This window comes from Amphiura filiformis, chromosome 1 (assembly GCF_039555335.1).
Source record: "Amphiura filiformis chromosome 1, Afil_fr2py, whole genome shotgun sequence".
NCBI lineage: Eukaryota > Metazoa > Echinodermata > Ophiuroidea > Amphilepidida > Amphiuridae > Amphiura > Amphiura filiformis.
The window spans coordinates 13175038-13195087 of record NC_092628.1 but is presented as its reverse complement, the minus strand read 5'-3'; the positions used below and the strand labels follow the sequence as shown (position 1 = coordinate 13195087).

The 20050-nt window shown below is 35.3% G+C and overlaps 1 protein-coding gene across 6 annotated transcripts in view; it reads left to right on the top strand.

The window, feature by feature from the left end:
* The window catches only part of LOC140156584 (homeobox protein OTX2-like), a 96269-nt gene that overhangs the window by 29446 nt on the left and 46773 nt on the right, over positions 1–20050 (top strand). Inside the window, exon 1 of one of the 6 annotated variants that reach the window (XM_072180080.1) lies at positions 14722–14862. The exons of the other annotated variants lie outside the window; for them this stretch is intronic. The gene's annotated coding sequence lies outside the window, so the exon portion shown is untranslated. Of the gene's footprint in view, positions 1–14721; positions 14863–20050 lie in introns of those variants that run through there. 6 annotated transcript variants of the gene reach the window in all.

The window sequence follows — 20050 nt, the reverse complement described above, 5'->3', positions numbered from 1 at the left end:
TGGTGGATAAAGGTAAATCTCTTTAATGAGGATGTTATTAGAATATGCTATTCATCAAAATGATAATTATCTTGACAAATTATTTGATCATCTATGACCCACCATGCATCTATCTTTCTTTCATTTCTTCATCATGACCATAAAAGTATCATATGGAACTCACAGTATTCAACAATAGCCAATAGCTATGCACCATTGTTTTCTACAACCATCAACCATTTCAACGCGAATATACCAAGTGCGTGAAAATATTAAAACACAATTAAAATTTACATTTTTTTTTTCAAAATTGTCATAACCATATATTCAAAACCCACGATCAAAGTTCTTTAAAACAACTACAAACATTCCAATTTTGTGTTCAGTTGTTCTTGGGACAGATGAAATGCCTTAAGATTTTTTGGCATGCCCTAAATTCGGAGAAATTACCATCGTATAGCGTTAACTTATGTCTGACATATGATTATGATCGATGACATGTAAACTATGAAAGTAATGATTATTTTTTTGAAAGTAGGTGAGCCCAGAGGGTGCAATTTCGTATTCTTCACAATTAAAAGTAGGGCCAATAACCTGCTCACACATTGAAAGCAACAACGTCATAGTTGTAAGCAATAATCGCGGCCATTTAGATCATTTTCCGTTCTATTTGTGTAGTATCAATATAAAATGACCAGTCGGGTTCTTTGAGTTTGGCCGAAATGTTATAAATTCGGCCATGCAAACGTCACCTTTGCTGTAACCCACATTTTGTTTTGTGTAAAACACGGATAATTGTTGTGTCCACTTTTGGGTTCGTTTAAGGCGGTTGACACGGTTGAACCAGCAGATTAAGTTACTTCTTGGCCCTCTGTGCTCGGACGCTTAGTTAGCGTAAGCAGCGACACTTAAGTGCAGAATTCGGAAACCTTGCCATGTCAGATACTGCATGTGCTTTTACCACTTAGCAGTGAAAATACCTTCACAGTGGGCATCCGGGGTCTGGAAAGATAACATTAGTGATCAATTTGAGAACTCATAACACATAATTATAAACGGTACGGTATTTTATATAACTTTTCAAGGCAGTGGTGTGTTCGTGAGGTTGACATGGTGGATGTGGGGTGCATGTTTTGGTATAGTGTATACGGGCCATGTTTGGATAGAATGTTCAAGTTTAATGTTTTCGTGTTTGGTAATTAATGAGTGGATATTGATACATAGGATTTTATGTCGACGGTCACCTTAAATTTCAACCAAATGCCTATCGCTATAATCTACACACACAGTCTCTTTCACTAGCTCATGTCTATGTCTAAGTATAACCCCAACTTTTTGCCACTGGGAAAGATATTTGAGTCATATTTCAACGTGAAACCGAAGCTTAATGAGCATTATTGAAATGTTCCCAAACAGATGAAACGCCGCTTTTGTTTTGGTTTAAACAGAAGGGAGAAACCATGACCAAAGACTACGCATGTATTATGCTTCAAGTATATAGCTATTTACTGTTCACCAACTTTTTTGCACATTTCTGGAGACCTTTCAAGTTCAGTCGGTCTTTTCACTGCATATGACATATTTGACACTTCATGCTAGTTTAGCAGTTAGTGCGCAAACTCGAGAAACCAGCTGGGTTGACGGCATTGCACTTTCCGGAACAATAGATTTCTTCCACAGAATAGAAACCAAGTTATAGTAGAAATTATATATATATATTATTATCCCTTCTCTGCTGTGTGCTGTCAACAGGTCCCAAATTGAAAAACAATCTAAGTTTGGGGAATTTAACTTTTTTTTACCTAAACCATTTGTGAAATAAACAATCAAATGAGTTCAAACGTGTGTTGTATATGACATGGTCCAGTGGTTCTTGAGTTAAGAGTTGATAGTTTGAGTAAAAATGAGTAGAATGGCAAGCTCGCGTACACAAAACGTCATTATTGTGAACTTGTTGATCCCAAGAGAAGGGACCTAGCGTAAAGGCTACTCCTCTATATTTCTATAATAGTCAAATGGTACACTTTACGTCGTATAAGAGTTGTTTGAATATACGGATAAAATGAAATAGACCCCATATATTCAAACAGAATTGGTTTCTAAAAAAGGTACCTTAAATTGGTTTGATAGCGGTTAACAAATGAGGTACTTAAATTGAAGTCTCAATTCATATTTTGAGCTATTTATTAAAATATGCTATTATTGCTATATATAGAAAGCACAAACTATGACCCAATAAAATATGTCATATTTTTGTTCAAATGACGTTTAACTAAAAATATTCATTGCACATATTTTATTTTGATTGTGAATTGCTCTTATCAAAATGACTTTAAGTGGTGATTTGTCTTTTTGGTTAATTTCTAGTGTATGCCCTCTAAGGCAGGGGGGTATACACCACACTATATATGTATATAGGGTTGAATTAGATTTTTCTCTTTCTATTTTTGACGGGTTTTGTTCTCCAGTTTTGGTTTGGGGGCAAAACCAGTAGCGAGCAAACTTAGCGCTATTCACAATTCTTTACTCTTCCTCCGCCCGCTTCCTGCGCGTACTCAACTCTATTTCAAATCGGTTCCTTTTCGTCTTTTGAAATTCACACAAAAACGGTCAAGAATATGAATAACTTGATTTTCCACGATGTTTACGGCAATTTTTATTCTATAGTGAGTACAACGGTAGCACACGTGCAGTGCCATGGGCATTTTACAGAGCGAAGTTTACGACAAGTCCCCGGGTCCCCTTCGCCGTTAGTTTTACCTGAGACAAAACTGAACTGTGGCGCGGCGGCAAGCCTTGTACCGAACGAATCACAATGAACACGCCTTTTAACAAATGAGTTTTTTGGGGGTGAAAGAAGAAAACGAAAAGTTTCAGACAATGTTTAGTTCTGATATGTGTCTCGGAAATAAATATATATGTATATACAAAAGTGTTTTTGACAGCTGGTTTATTATTGTTTGGACCCTGTGGCCGGCTGTAGCTATATACAGGTGGTGTTGCATGGTTCAAATAGAAGCAACATATTGCTTTTATAAATGCTAAAGTGTGAATTATGTTATAATGTTGTGGTCCGCATTTATAGAATAATAATTATAATGATAATGGTATTAATATAAAGAAAGTGGTTGCGGTATAAAGTTTTAATCTTTTTTTATGTTTAAAAATGAAAGGAACTTTTGAACAAAACGGTCAGATTTGTTTTCGGGCACAAAGTAGAGCACACATAGGTTTTAAACATTTTATTTTTTCACTTTCAACGGTCCAATTTTTGATTAACATAATAAGCAACATTAATGTTATGATTTAAAATAATGCATGTTGTCAAAATATAATGGATTCTTTATATGACCTACACTTATATTTCAAGAATTTAAATCCCGAGGGATTGTGATTAGGGACCAATCAAGTATTAGATTTAAAATTAAATCTTACAGATTTAAAATGAAATCTTTAAGATTCAAAATTCAAATCTATAAGATTAATAATATTTTAAACCTAAAATTGATTGGTCCCTAATTACACAATCCTATATCTACTGAAGATAGCACAATGAAAATATAGATATCTACTGAAGATAACACGATGAAGTAGAGCTATCTACTGAAGATAGCACAATGAAAATATAGATATCTACTGAAGATAACACAATGAAGTAGAGCTATCTACTGAAGATAGCACAATGAAAATACAGATATCTACTGAAGATAACACAATGAAGTAGAGCTATCTACTGAAGATAGCACAATGAAAATACAGATATCTACTGAAGATAACACAATGAATTAGAGCTATCTACTGAAGATAGCACAATGAAAATACAGATATCTACTGAAGATAACACAATGAAGTAGAGCTATCTACTGAAGATAGCACAATGAAAATATAGATATCTACTGAAGATAACACAATGAAGTAGAGCTATCTACTGAAGATAGCACAATGAAAATACAGATATCTACTGAAGATAACACAATGAAGTAGAGCTATCTACTGAAGATAGCACAATGAAAATATAGATATCTACTGAAGATAACACAATGAAGTAGAGCTATCTACTGAAGATAGCACAATGAAAATACAGATATCTACTGAAGATAACACAATGAATTAGAGCTATCTACTGAAGATAGCACAATGAAAATACAGATATCTACTGAAGATAACACAATGAATTAGAGCTATCTACTGAAGATAGCACAATGAAAATACAGGCTACTGAAGATAACACAATGAACTAGAGCTATCTACTGAAGATAGCACAATGAAAATACAGATATCTACTGAAGATAACACAACGAAGTAGAGCTATCTACTGAAGATAGCACAATGAAAATACAGATATCTACTGAAGATAACACGATGAAGTAGAGCTATCTACTGAAGATAGGACAATGAAAATACAGATATCTACTGAAGATAACACAACGAAGTAGAGCTATCTACTGAAGATAGCACAATGAAAATATAGATATCTACTGAAGATAACACAATGAAGTAGAGCTATCTACTGAAGATAGCACAATGAAAATACAGATATCTACTGAAGATAACACAATGAATTAGAGCTATCTACTGAAGATAGCACAATGAAAATACAGATATCTACTGAAGATAACACAATGAATTAGAGCTATCTACTGAAGATAACACAATGAAGTTTAGATATATATATATTTTTAGATCCTTGTAATTTAGAGTGTAGCATTTTGATTATTAAAGCTATAACAGACAAACTAATTCATGTAAAGTTCAAATTAATTTAATTATAGAGTTAAGGTTGGTTTTCAAAAATAGACCTCTCATGCAAATGACATCAACCAAAAAACATATATCATTCCTAGGCAATAGTTGTAACAATATTGTCCTGCATATTTTTAGACGTGCTTTCAATAATATAAAACATAAGAAATACAAACAAGTGCCTAAAGTCTAAAGACAAAATCTGAAGCCGGATTTGTGACACGACTACAGAAGACACGCGCGTCACGACTCCATCCAGTCATGTCGTTATATGTAAGACATGTCCAACAAAGTCTTGTCTACATGTAAGACACTTCCAAAATGTAGGACTTATTTGAAAACAGTTTCGGGTCACATCTAGATTACATGTCTTCTGGTTAGAGAGCAAGATATAATGTCTGAATTGAACACGTGTGACATTGAACATGGGATGTGTATCTTCAATTGTCTTCTTGTATGAGACAGTCTGTCACAGTATGTTGATCTTCAGGTGAAGACGTGTATTGGTGACGACTATCATTGGCCATACGAGTCATAACTACCACAATTATTTCGCATAGGAGAAATTCCCGCCTATAATAGTGCTCGTTTAATCTTAATTTCTCCTAGGCAACTTAAATAGCCAATCACAGCTCCTATAGGAGAAATTGAATTTCTCCAAGGAGAAATTGCGGTAGTTATGACTCGTATGGCCAATGATAGACGACGTGTATGCAAGCCACTATTGCCAAAAGCTCACCAAGAAACTACTTTGAGATTTAAAAAAAAATGCCCCTGTAGGTGCATGACTCTTTCATTTCAATCATTTTATTTCATTTGAGAGACATTTATAATATTCAATACATGCAAATTTGTACCGTACATAATTTGTATCCGCACTCATGACATGAACAAAAAGATAGTTTATAACAATAAAATGTGCTATTGGGCCAAAATAGGCCTAGTATTTCATTTAAGAGTTCTAACCTTGTGTTGATGGGTCAATTTGTGCATGAAGCGGTCAGTTTCTGATCATTATTCAAATACGGTAATCAAAAATGTCTAGCAAAGGGCTATTAAAATATTCCCATCAACGGGTCTGTGCGTAAACAAGTTGGTGGAACTCATTTGAGAATTTTGAATTGTCAATATTCAGTATGTAAACCCTTTCTCTGCGATGTCGAGTATATAACGAATTCACTTTTTAAAATTTTATATATAAACAAAAAAATGATCTAAATAAACAAATTTGATCATGACCACATTAGGGGATATGCAAATTGCATTCAAATGAGTACAAATAGGCCTAGTATTGGTTCTGTAGTTGTTCTTGCAATATAATGTAGGATTAGAATTTGTGGGATCTATTTTGCATCTGTACCGTATGCAAAGTGATGATTTTAAGTAAATCGAAATCCGGTTGAACAGTCTGCCAGTTTGAAAGGCATTTCGAGAGCTTTGTCCCTGGTGCATATATGCATACAGTAAATGACTTATTGAGTGAATTGTTTTGATTTTGCTTTTTTTGATTTCACAACTACTGGTATATTACTTGGGTGGTAGAAAGTTAAGCTTGTTTTCTATAATAATCTGTTAAGTTAGTGTTATATAGGATAATAACGCGATCATAGCTTAAAAGCCGGATAACAAATATCTTTAAATGGTCTTGTGGAATATAAAAGAACAACAATTACTGAATGGAATTGTTGTTTGGAGTGTAATGAGGATTAGTTGCTTAATCGTGTATTTAAGTATTTAGATAAAGAAAAGTTTATTATAGGTGTTTTTGGTTTAATAAGCCAAGACGCGTGCCGGTTGTGTTTAAGTTTAAACATAGCTATTATCCTTTTAACAGTTTAATATATTATTAGTATGATTAAAGTATTGCTTATCGACTGTGTTAGAGATCTGGTATAAATAGGCAATTACGGAACTACTAGTGGGGTGCTAAGCTTGTAATGCCCAGTAGCTTTTAGAGATATAACATTTTTTGTACGATTCTGAAACAGATAAGGTTGAGGATTATTGTAATGTTGGTCGTGGTTATGTTGTGCGCTCCGCGACAGCGAATATATTGTGATTAGCATGATTGGGGGCTGAACCGCATTTTGAAGACGACCGCATTTGCTAAAACTTCGGGGCCGGAGGAGCCCAAAAATGGAATTTTACGGGATTAAGGACCATGCACGTGACACTTGTGTTCAGTAACTTTCTAAATACACAATACAACTTAAAGAAGATGGTATATATTTTAGGCTGATATATATTTTTGTAGCTATAAAAATGTTACATATATTCTAGTGATATTTTTCAAACATAAAATGTTACTAGGGGAAAGGATGGAGTGCTTATACTGTACACCACATCAGATATAGCAGGTGCACTGAATTCAGGGGCTAATTTGCAAGTACGGTTGGACCGCATAATAGTGATTCTTGAATGAACATTACATAACCTAGCCCTGTTAAAATAATTTATACAAAGTCTCACAACTTAAATTAAGAAAACATTTTTTTGTTATGGTAAAAATGTATGTGGTGCGCGCGCCGGTGTGTATAAAAACTAGGTTAACTTAGATTGTTATTGATAAAAATAAAAAATCACCCAAAAGTGATGGATTATTAACAAAATAGGCCTGTAATTAACATTCTTGTGTGTCATGTCATATTACTATGAAAACATGTTTAGTTACGCTTTATTAACCAAAGTTTGATTGAAATACCAGTTCTAAACAAAGTACACAACCCTTAACCGTTTTAACGCTTACGTACTGGGGTGTAAGCCTGCAAAGTTTGACTAGATTCAGCATTAAATTAAAGGAAGAAATTTCGAACTATTTTAGGGATTTTTTACGCATTTGAATGCCCTTTTGATATGATATAGATTCTAAGATACAATCAAATGTCAAATTATAGAATTTTAAAAGATTTTTTAAAATCTTTGACATGATTACTTTACTTAAGTGCGCAATATAAAATAATATGCCAGAATTAGTTATTTAATACAAAATCGCGAACCATGACCGAAGCACTGTAATTAACCTCGAAAATGAAAATGTCTAAAATGACCTTCCGCCGCAACAAATAGTCATTGTTGCATTAATTTGTTTAAGTATGCCAGAACGGACAAACAAAAACAATATGTCTCCATTTGTCATGGGTGTTTATAGTTTGTATCAAGGAGAAATGTTGGTATTATTTGTCTTGGTCCGTTTCATTTTTAATTGTTTCTTTGAAGGCTACATTTATCATGTTGTTGTCAACCGTGACTTATGCTGTACGTATGGACATGGTGAGATAGCTCTTTTATTGTGCTATCTACTGAAGATGGTATGTTGATTGTATCATCAATTGGATTTAAGTATTGCCCTTCAAATCAAAATACTGAATATTTTATAGTGTTTTTTTCGTCGAGGAATCATTTAGTTATACCATCATGCCATGGCAATGATTATCATGAATAATTTCATATCATCAAATATTGCCGTTTTTGGTCATCATTTGGTGGAAAAACAATCCTAATTCAAGTTGATACAGACGTGAGTTTTAAAAATCAGAAATTATGGGTTATTCCAGAAAAAAAAAGATATTCTTTAAAAAGAAAAGATTCATTGACTTTCAACAGTGTGAGGGAATAACTATAATAATAATATTTTGTTTTTAAAGATCTTTTCTTGAGAGAGTGCATCCCATGTGATAGAAGGTTTTCTTTCTTTTCTTCAAAAATATAGCGCCCTTCTCGGGATAGCATATAATTGGTATTGAGAAACTGCTATTTCAGGTTGTTTTTCATATCCACGTCTGTGTGAAATGATATACATTTAGAACCATGAGATGTGTTTTTTAAAAGTACTGTTAAAAGTAGATCCTTAAGTTACAAAATTATACCATAATTTTAAATCTTAAATAATCTTAAGATAACAAAATTGACCGTTTTAAAATAACCTTTACAAACAGTACTTTAAACACCCGCTAAAAGACGCTCTTCTCTTATTTTCATTGAAAGTCACCGACAATTTACGACAAATCCAATTTTGTTCCATCGCTGATAAACCGTTGCCTCCTTACATGTATAATTTGCCTTGGAGCGTATTCATTTAAACTATTTATTTTTCTTTCCACCTTCCGACGGTTACAGTGGAGATACCGGTCCTTGGGAGATAGAGAGGGGAAATTGGTCCATAATTTGTCTTGAAACCAGTATATATCGTTTAAAGCTGGATAAAACTTCCGCCATGTTATTGAAGCAGTGAAGCTGATGCAAAAAAAATTGAAGTGACGCAGATTCATACCTTAAATGTCGATCTGCTCATGCGCATGTCTGTAATTTTTTGGAATTATAACCCATCATCCTTATATCAAAACTGAACTTAAATGCAAATCAGGCAGATTGTCTGTTTTGTTAAATTTCAGTAGATATAAGTTATGCACATTATGGTCTCAGGTTAAGCATTAATGTAATTAACACTGTAGACTTTCTTCAATATTTTTTATTTTTACACACTTGGATTCATCAAAATATAATGATAAAATTGGATGCTTTACGCCTAATACTTATTGGTCTCGCTATACGAGTACGTCTCGTTTAATAATTTAAAACTCATAGCTCGACCAATAAATGGGCTCAATCACGACCCAGAGATGTGTGAGTGAACAGAGTTTAGTTTAAGGATATAGTCGGGTATCTACCAGGCTTTAATGTACATCCCCCCCAGGACTCTACCAAACCAACTTTTTTAGCTTCCTTTTAAAGTTGCTCAAATCTGGTTAACAAGCACACCAAATTATTCCTCTCATTGCAAGGATTTAGAAAAAGTATAGTTTGACCTACCTGCGACATACCGTTCTTGAGTTATAAGCAAAAAAGAAATGTTGGGCGGTGGTCAGTTTTTTTGGCCACACAGGGGCCAAAAATTAAAAATGCTCCAATTTGAACGAAATTGGTCTCAAATTGCTTGTTATGTAAAAATAAGTCACATAAGGAATAGTTGTAACCATGTAGGATGTTTCGTTACCTAGGAAACGTCACAACATAGGTTGTGGTCAATATAGGCTGTAATGGGGGATTAACCTTTATGGCCAATTTTGTCAATAACAAAGCATTTTAGACAGTGCAAACAATTCCTTTTTTGGCTTGCTTTTGCATGACGAGCAATTTGAGACCATTTGCGTTGAAATCGGAGCATTTTTAATTTTTGACCCCTGTGTGGCCAAAAAAACTGACCACCGCCCAAAATTTGACCTTTTTGCTTATAACTCAAGAACGGTATGTCGCAGGTAGGTCAAACTATACTTTTTCTGAATCCTTGCATTGAGAGAAATAATTTGGTGTGCTTGTTAACCAGATTTGAGCAACTTTGAAATTTGACCCCTGTGTTGACCTTTAACCTTGAATATGGCCGGAGTGCCGGTAAATATTTTTTGTTAACATCTTGAATGTGTTATAGGACCATAAAAGGAAGCTAAAAAGTTGGTTTGGTAGAGTCCTGGGGGGATGCACATTAAAGCCTGGTAGATACCCGACTAATAAGACAGAAGAAGAAGATAGGATGATGTGTTCTTTTTGTCGTTGCAGTATAAGTGTAGCCAGAATTTTTTTTCAGAGGGGGTGTGAAACGGGGGCAAGGAAACTTTCAGGTGGGTATATGGGCTGAAAAAGAAATCTGAAATATCGCGGCGGCCAGCATCCCAGGGGGCAAGAGGGGACGCAATTGCAAGGTATCTCACGGCGTAGCACTTTTACATGATAAATGTAAATTTCTGCGAACGCATCGCAGTTCGTGAAACATATTTAGCCACATTTAGCCGGTTAGGTACATGATGGTACAATATGTAAAATATTCATGCTTCTACCTCGTATTGCGATTGATGCTTGATAAGCTCTGTGTATGTGTCAAATGGTCATAGAATTACTATTTTCAATGATCCGACACATAGACTATAAGCTAAGCCAGTACCGTATTTTATTAAGGCTTTACACCTATTACACGTCAACAACCATGTTCGACAGATAGTATAAAGCTATAATAGGATAAAAATGTTCCTACCATTAACAAATTTATTAAAACATATTATGATATCAACTTTAATATTTGTACTCTCTCGGGTTAACCAGACAATGTTTTGTTTGCACGCATATTTCTTTCTTGTTGTCAACAAATCAAAAATATTCGCTGCCAAAACCATGCCTCATCAAGTGTAAAATCGTTTTGACAAAATAATAATAAGTGTGCTAATAGTCGGTACTTTTCTTCCTTCTATAATTTGTCACTGGAAGTTCAACAACAATTCGATAGACTATTTTGAACTTTTCAACGTTGAATTGTAAAGTCATAACAACACAAAGCGGTGTTGAATAATAAGGCAATTTTGCAGAGAGTAATTTTTGGTATTTTTGACACAAAAGGTGTCAGGTGGCAGTGATAACCCGTGGAGAAATAGCGGAAAATTTTACACTTCGGACCAGAGTTTCAAAACAAGGTACAGGTTCGGATGATACTCTGTCGGAATGGCGTAAACATAATAAAATTAAAGGAATGTGAAGTAAATAGTTGGTATGGTAAAGGCACTGTTCTTTTTCTTTCTGTTATTCCATGGACAGTAGAAATATTTTCGAAAATTAGAGATTTGTTGTTTTGAGTGGTACTATGGAAACGCCTCAAATCATTGTGCATGCAGGTGGTTTTCTGCACTTTTCTTAATTAGCAATGTCGATTCGAATGAAGAGGATTGTCTGACCGCATCAAAAATCTACCAAGCCTGTAGGTCTAGCCCTATAAAATAACAATGACTGAGATAATTTGTCAGTATAGAGTGTGGCTACGCTTTTTCGGGTGCTTTTTCAGTTGAGCTATAACCGCGATACCGAGATATTTCTTCTTTTTTTATCTAACCAAAATACCTTGCACTGGCTCTGGTTTGAACCAAGGTGTAACATACATGCTAAATATCATTTCTTTATACTAAAGTATACTTTACCCTAACCTTGATCACCTAACCTTTCACCAAATTTTAACCATATATGGTTAAAATTTGGTAACCTGCACCATGCAGTCAGCAATAAATAGTGTTGTCTTTCCACATCTTGGCACGCCATAGTGATACTATAATACGTGTGCACACATTTTTGTATAGCATAGAAAAGGTGAATGATAGTGATGATGACAATGATAATGTTGCGTTGTTGGACGATGACGATAATGATGATGGATGATGATGATGATGAATATGATGATGACGATGATGATGATGATGCTGACGATGATGATGATGATAATGATGATAGCTATGATGATGATGACGACGATGACGATAATGATGACGACGACAATGTTGATGATGACGATGACAATGATCATACTGATGATGATGATGATGACGATGATGATGATGACAACGACGACGACGATGATGATGATGATGGCGACGACGACGACGACGAGGATTATGATGATGACGATATTGATGATGGATGATACCGACAATGATGATGTTGATGATAATGATGATGGTGACGATGATGATGATAGGCTAAATGATGATGGTGGTGATGATGATGACGTGACGATAATTATGATGATGATGATACTGATGGAGGATAGAGGAGGACTTGTCAGGTGTGTGTGGGCAGCAGGCTGGTGATCTGAGTGATCATGATGATTAAAGATGCGGTTGACTAGATTATCATCGTAGATTTTTAAGATGTTTGGATTATACCATTACCTTCCCCAAAAACCAAAATAGTGCCATGTTCTGTCCATTTTATAACCCCAGCACCTGCGGTCATGAAGTGACATTGTATGTATTCCCTCATTTGTAGATGTTTGAAGTTGCTTTAAGGGCACTAGTACAACACACAAAACAAAGCCACCATTGTATGCGGTGAAACAGAGATTGCATAACTATTTCAATATTATAGGCACCATATCCATTTGCATTTCCCTACTGATGCTTGAAGGAAAGTTGACTTATAGAAACAAACCAGAATAGAAAACCATTACTTCCGATTCAGGCACGCCCATTATGAGGCGTTTTATAACGAGGTTGTGTATAGTATGGAATGAAGACACAGAAAAGTGTACATGATGTACATAATGGAAATTTGAGTGTCTCAGAAATATGATTTTGTTCCCGGTTTATTGACAGGCCCATGAGCCAGGGGGTGCGGGGTGCGACGCACCCTCTCGTTGGCCGTAAGAGTCTTAACTAGCTCAATTTTGCCTCTTATGGCCAATGATACCCCTCCACCAAGAGGTCCATACAAAATACAGTGGCGGCGACACGGGGGTGGCATGGGGGAAATGCCCTCAGCCAGAACTCTGTCTGGTCCCTGTTTCCCCCAATAAAAATTCCCACTTTTTGCGGCAATTTTGCACAAAATTTGTAGATTCCGCCAACCCCCCCCCCACTGAAATTCGTTATTTGTCCCCCAATCCCACCGCCCGAAAAAAAATCCTGGCGCCGCCACTGGTTACATATCTCCTCACTGGCTATATCCTGCTACTCGCTAATAAGTTCAGTGTTGAATATCATGGTAAGCCTCGGACCCGTGATTGAAGCAAAGTATTCTAGAGTTCTAAAGTTTTAAAAATTTCACAACTAGGCCTACTTCAACTTTTTAGAACCTTTCCAACAATGGAAAACCAAATATGTGTCACTTTGAATAATTGCAGTGAAACATGTTGAATTGGATGTTGCTTGACTGACAGCAGCCGTGCGACTTATGACACACTTGAATAAAAATACAAAAAAATATATAGTGATCTAGTTATACGAACTGGTCTTTGACCCCAACTTGTTGCAAGTTACACATCAGAAGTGTCAAGTGTTTTTAGCTTTTCTGATATGTGAACATGACGACGTCTGTCGTTGTAAATTACTGTATTTACTTAACAATAATATACATATTTTGTGACAATATCGATAGTGCAGCAACATTACAAAGGTGAGAAAAATCAACTGTTAAATCCACCAAAATGGCGCCAAACTTGACAGACTTCCATATACCACCAGTGTATATTACACATGTTATAGCAAAATGCGCCTCTCTTGTGAAATGGAAAATCAAGCCATGCATGTGATTAATGATAATGTTTGACAAGTATTTTCGCATTTCCACGACCAATATACCTTTAACCATGTTAACTAATAATGGGCCCTTCCATTTAAAATCCACACTCCCCCTGTGGAAGATTTTGGAAATATCTAACACAGGGGGAGTATGAATTTCAAATGGAATGAACACATTATCAGCTCTATTTGAAACTCATCCTCCCTCAATAGAAGATTCAGGTTGAATCTTTCGCAGAGGGTGTATGAAATTCAAATGAAGCTGCCTAATGTAGCCATTCCATTTGAAATTAATACTCCCCCTGTGGAAGAATCCTGAATCTATCAAATTTGAAACATCATTCCATCGGACGATAACCAATTGACCATTTTGTTTCTAAATCTTAATAATGGCACCAAAATAGCACAATGGCAACACTAAGAAACTTACTACGAAATAATGCAGAGGATGATTTAAGGAAGCCCCATCATGCACTGCAAACGTGTTATCACCAGAGTTTCAACTGCCACTTTACTTTTCAAATCCCATTGAATTCTGTGCAAAAGATGTTGTTTAAGAATTGTGCGTGTGTCATTATTACTTGGTCGATTTCAGATCTAAAGTGATGTATGCATGAAGGATAATTCACACCTTCTGTAGGTAACATAAAATGTGAAATCGACCAGCATTGTGAATGCGTTTTTATTGTAAATATATCAGTCCAAATTCAAATTTTAACCATGCCCGTCAATGCAATGTGCGTGCAGTGGTGTCATGTTCACTCACACAGCTGTGCTAACCGCAAGTCAACACAGTGGCGTGGTGGGAAGTGCTTAAATCATCCTCTAGAAATAATGAGAAACTAACATAATATAGCTTACTCGTTCTTTTTCAAATGAACATTATTTTTAGCTTTTTCTTCGATTATGTCACTCACCCAGTCAATCACAAATACACTGCAAACATTGACGTGCATACATTTGCAATAGGCACACACTGTTGTACAAACTCAATAATAATATACTGTAAAATACGAATAAAGACTGCAAACTTCGAGCTCACTAGATCTGTGAACTGCCCCAGATATGTTAAGTCTAGACTAAAAGGGGAGAGGTAAGTAACAATAATGAAATAATTAAGAAAATGTTGAAACGAGTAATTGCTTTAACACCGATTATGCTATCTACTGAAGACGTAGTTTGACGCGCCTTGCAGTTCAACGATGAAAACAATACGTTGGAGACAGTTGGCTATGAACGTCACCTGGCGCGGGCTATCATGGCTGTATGGTATACCATGTGTAGTGTTGTATGTTATTGCTTGATTTCTTCCAAACGTCGTACATACAATTTTAAAAAGTTCTTAAAACTGTTCAGAATCGTAACTACACAGGGTGTCCGGGGTAATCATCATTATGTCCGTATTTTGTAATTTTGTATTTGTTTATTTTCTGGTGAGTGATATAGGTAAGTGACAACTGAAAACTATTATTATAATTAAACAATCCGCGATTATCATACTCATGGATTTTGATTCTGTTTCGGTTGAAACTGTTGAATTGCATCTAAATATTGACTGGTTTGCAGTTTCATCACATAATGTTTCAGTTTTCTACAGCCTAATAGGCCTATGTCGACCCGGCATGTCGAACATTATGATATTCATCCATCGGCCATGCAGTGAACCATTTCTAGGTGTATACTTATATTAAAGTTAACTGTACTTTTTCCTCAAGGTCTGGCCCATTAAGAACAAGCCATGATTGTATCAAAAAGAATTGCTAAAATTGGTCATTCATGATGATGTAATATGTTTTTTTATTTTATTTTTTATAAAATCTTTGATAGAATAACATAAGCCAGCGCCAATGTTTTGCATGGTAGAATTTTGTAGAACGCTGTTCATATCAATTATCATTATTTTGTGAATTGAGACGAAGGTGATTAAAAACTTGGTCCTAAATGAAGCTAAATCCAGGTAAAAATCTGGTCCTATGAAGCTAAATCCAGGGATAAGATTTCGCATTCTTATATCATTGTGTACAGCAGAGAAAACGTAAAAGGCCCTATTTTATAGGTGCCAAATGGCCAATCGGAATGCTCCTATGATCATCAAGCTGCATATAGCTCGGTGATGTCAACTAACAGTCCGTCGTACAATTTTGCTTTAGTTATTGCATGCATGTTTTTCATGTATCATAATGCCTATATTATTGCGATACAATTAAATTAAATGCTCTTTAAATGATTATTATCACTTCCAACTCCTTAATTAATCAAACTATACAGCTTAATCATATGCCGTAAATCCAGTATGTAAACGGTTAACACACATAGTAATAGGGGGTTTGCATTTACACAGCGGATTAAGCCTTTCCTTGACGGATTAGGCGATTCCTAAGATCACTGCTCACTTTACGTTTACTTAGCAAGCCGAGACATGAAAGATTTCATCATACGAAAAAAAAAATTAAACCAATAACCCTTCTCAAATCTCAAGAAACACTGAACCAATACAAGAAACGCATATTCGAATATATAACTAATAATATAAGATTTCTGACAAAATGATAAATATTATAGTTAGTAATTTCCATAGTCGATTTTCATTTTTAGCCATGAAAGAAAAGTAAATTATTTATTTTTCCTGGACGGTGATATTTTAGCTCAAAACTACATTAAAAACAGAATTTGGAGGAAAATTTGGGTCTTTTCTTTATTAGATTAGGCCAAATAAAAAAAAATTATGTTTCACATCCCCTCCAGCTTCATTTTTTGAGGTTTCTTTTTGTTTTTTATTTGTTGAAATTCAGTTATAACTTTTCAAAAAATATGTGTAGGAAGTTGAAATGCATTCTATAGCCTAACACTATTGACAGGTTTTGTAAGGGGACCTGCCTCGCAGAACTACTAAATAAAAAAAGACCTCATCCTTTTTCCAGGCATTATTCTATATACACTAAAACAGCTCCAAATATGGATATTTACTATTTACACTGATTTTGCGATAAAAAATAAAAAACTTCCTCTTTCGGAAACCCGGACGAGAAACATGTTTTTGTGGCGCCCTCTACGGAGGCGCCACACTATAGGCATGATTTTGTGAAAAGCTTCTAATTTCACTCTTGCTAGATTGACTTCGCAATTGTTTTGCTAAAATTATGCCCAGCTCAGAAATAAAACCACAATTTGCTTGGATTTTATTTTATTATTGTTTTCTGATATGCACGGGATAAAATGGTGAGCGTATATTCTTTGTTTAAAATACAAAATTAGGATTTATAAAAACACCAAATAAATCCTGACCTTTGTATGCGTTCAACCAGTTTACCGTGTGCCTTAGAACCCGATAGACGGTGACATTTGACCATACACTAGGATCCACAACATGCTCATCTATCATGGGAACAGTTCTTAAACCGTAATACATTTGTACCGTCATCCTTTGACAATTTGGGTACACAAACTCATACTCTGCAACTTGATGTCAAATTTTGCACTACGATTATGTAATTGAGGTTATTTGACTATGCCATTGGGATGAGACTCTTGTGGTCCATAGTGATAAGATCAATTAACGAGGCCTCTTAAACTGATGGTTTTTGTTTGCTAATTACCATAGAATCTATATAGCGGTTATTGCCAAAGTTGCAATATGGTGGCACAATTGGGCGGCAAACTGTGTGCAAACAACACGGCATATTAATTATACATGTTCTACATTGTTGTATTTTAAAACACTGAAGACCAAAATTGACGTTAATCCTGTTATCTACCCAGCAATGTTTGCTTATCTTAATAATTGTAACAAACTGTAGTGTACTAAATGGTACAAGACAGAAAAGGCAAACAGACAGAAATTTAGAGTTTTAAATTAGAGAGTTGACAGGAAGTTGTAATTGAGTTAAATTGTTATGGATATGATTGGTGTAAGCGCGAAAATGTTGAGTGTCAGATCAAAGTCATCCGAGGTGAAAATAAGTAATGTCAATCACAAATTGTTACAGGTCATTTGAGGTGGACTAAGTTTATATTTGGATTGTCAGAACACCTTCCCCAATCAAACACATTTCTCTTGCATTTGATCATCTTCTACTCTTCCCTAGAAAAATCATTATAATACCAAATCTACACACCATGGAATTCACCATATCACGTCCAAGTTCACATTGGGCGCCACATTCCTTTTTTAAAGGAATTTTTATTTTAAATTTACTTGGCATTACACGACTTGGCATAGAGTTAGAATAAATCTTCAAGTTTGAACATGTGAGAATAGGAGGCTAAACTTAACTGGGCGTTACGAAGTTTGACCACAATTCAAATTCAATACTCTTCGAAAATAATTGGATTGATTTTTTTTGGGTCGAAAGGTGTAATTTTCTAACTTTTTGTTACAACACTTCACTTTTCTTTGGGTATGCTTTGAGGATACCACTTGGCACCATGCTGCGAATTAAATTATATGTAAACTAAATTGTCATTCTAAATCTCATCTTCAAAAGTCAAAACCCTCTTCGCGTCTTTTCAAACTTTTTTCAACAAACCATTTACTGAAGAGGTTCAACGCAATACAATCTAGGGATTAGGGGTATATCATTATCATAACATTGACATTGATGGGACGGATAATGGTTAGTGGTGAGCGCATCGATATCAGTGGCGCCTGCCAGACGAGTGTGCTACAGGTACCTGTTATTGTCTGTCACACACCTCTTGATGCGATTACGCCACAACCCTTAACAGAGATGAGTGTTTCTTATCATGCTAACCTCTTCTGCGCGACTTGCCGAATTCCCGCTCCCCCTTAACCCCTTTAAACCCCTTTGGGATGATGGCCACCCTGATGTGTAAAATTGTAATGCATTTTTGTGTACATTATGCCCATTTCTGATCATTTTCGTACCCCTTTGCATGAAATTTTCACCCCATCCTCTGAAAAAGTTGTTGTGGCTACCAGGGGCGTACTTTACGCGTAGCAAGCAGGTGGGCAGGGTGGAAGAAGTCCATGGGCCCGGGTTCAGAGGTCCCGAGCAAAAGCGAAAATGAAATTAGGGCTGATAAATGAGATGTTAAAAGGGCCCTGCACTGCTCCCTGTCCATAGGCCCCGATGGTCTTGCTACGGTGGCTACACCACTGTTTCGGACCAGAAAAGGTGAGAAACCAATCCAGCAACGTTCTTGATCTTATTATGTGTTGAAATACTACTATTAATTATATTATATAGGCCTACTATACTATACATACCCCCGTCGTCTACCATGTCTACAATTTATATTCACACCTACAAATTTTATACAGAAATTGTTCTTAATCGTGGAAACAAAATGTTAGAGGCCTAACACGTCCACCGGAATACTAATAGTAATAACCTCTCGAAAAATGTGTATGGGTCTCATATGGAGAAGATGGAACAACTAACTATAATACTATAATAGTAATACTCAAAAGTTTACTAAGTTTTTCCAAACATGCCAAATGATCAACCAAACAGTGTGACAAAATATCAGAGTTCCAAAACCCGGAATGTAGTAAATTCTTTAACGATTCCAAACCTCGTCCAATTATGGTTTGGTCGATTCAGAAATATAATACAAATGATTGCGTAATAGGCCATCAAGTATGTTTTGAACGACGATAATTGCGATTTCAAAAACTTACTGCAATGTTGAGTTTGACCATGCAATTTTGATGTTTTTATGATCACGATAAAAAGATTATTATTACCTCAAAATTTTAAAGTATAATTGCATCTTTAAAACACCTCTTTAATAATTTTCACACGAGTTTGATTTTGGTTTGAACACTTCAATTTTCCTAAACTCTTTTGTGTACTGATACATCGGCTACAATAAGGTATAAAATAATTGCATGCCATCCAAATTATGTCTTTGAATTTGAATCTGCATGCTGTGATGTGAGTGCAATTACATCGAACCTGTAATTTGGTTATATTCATCAATTTCAACACTTGAAATATACAATACCATGCAATTTAAGAAAAGCTACACGAATTGCGCATAAAGACCGGGCATAAAGAATTCGGCCAGCGATTGATCCTGTTAAATTGCTGAATCCTGATCGATTTATGTTCGAATCGATAGGGTAATCAAATTGGCAATCCATCAAACAATGACATCAACGTTTATCAGGGCATATATGCAATTTGTGTTCTTTTGAGCTTTCTTTCATCACGATAAAAGAACACAATTTTAGCCAAAATTAGATTTTGTACATAAATAATACTTGTTTTTAGCCTACTTTGGTTTGTTAAGCTATTGGCGTGCTATTTAGTTAGTAC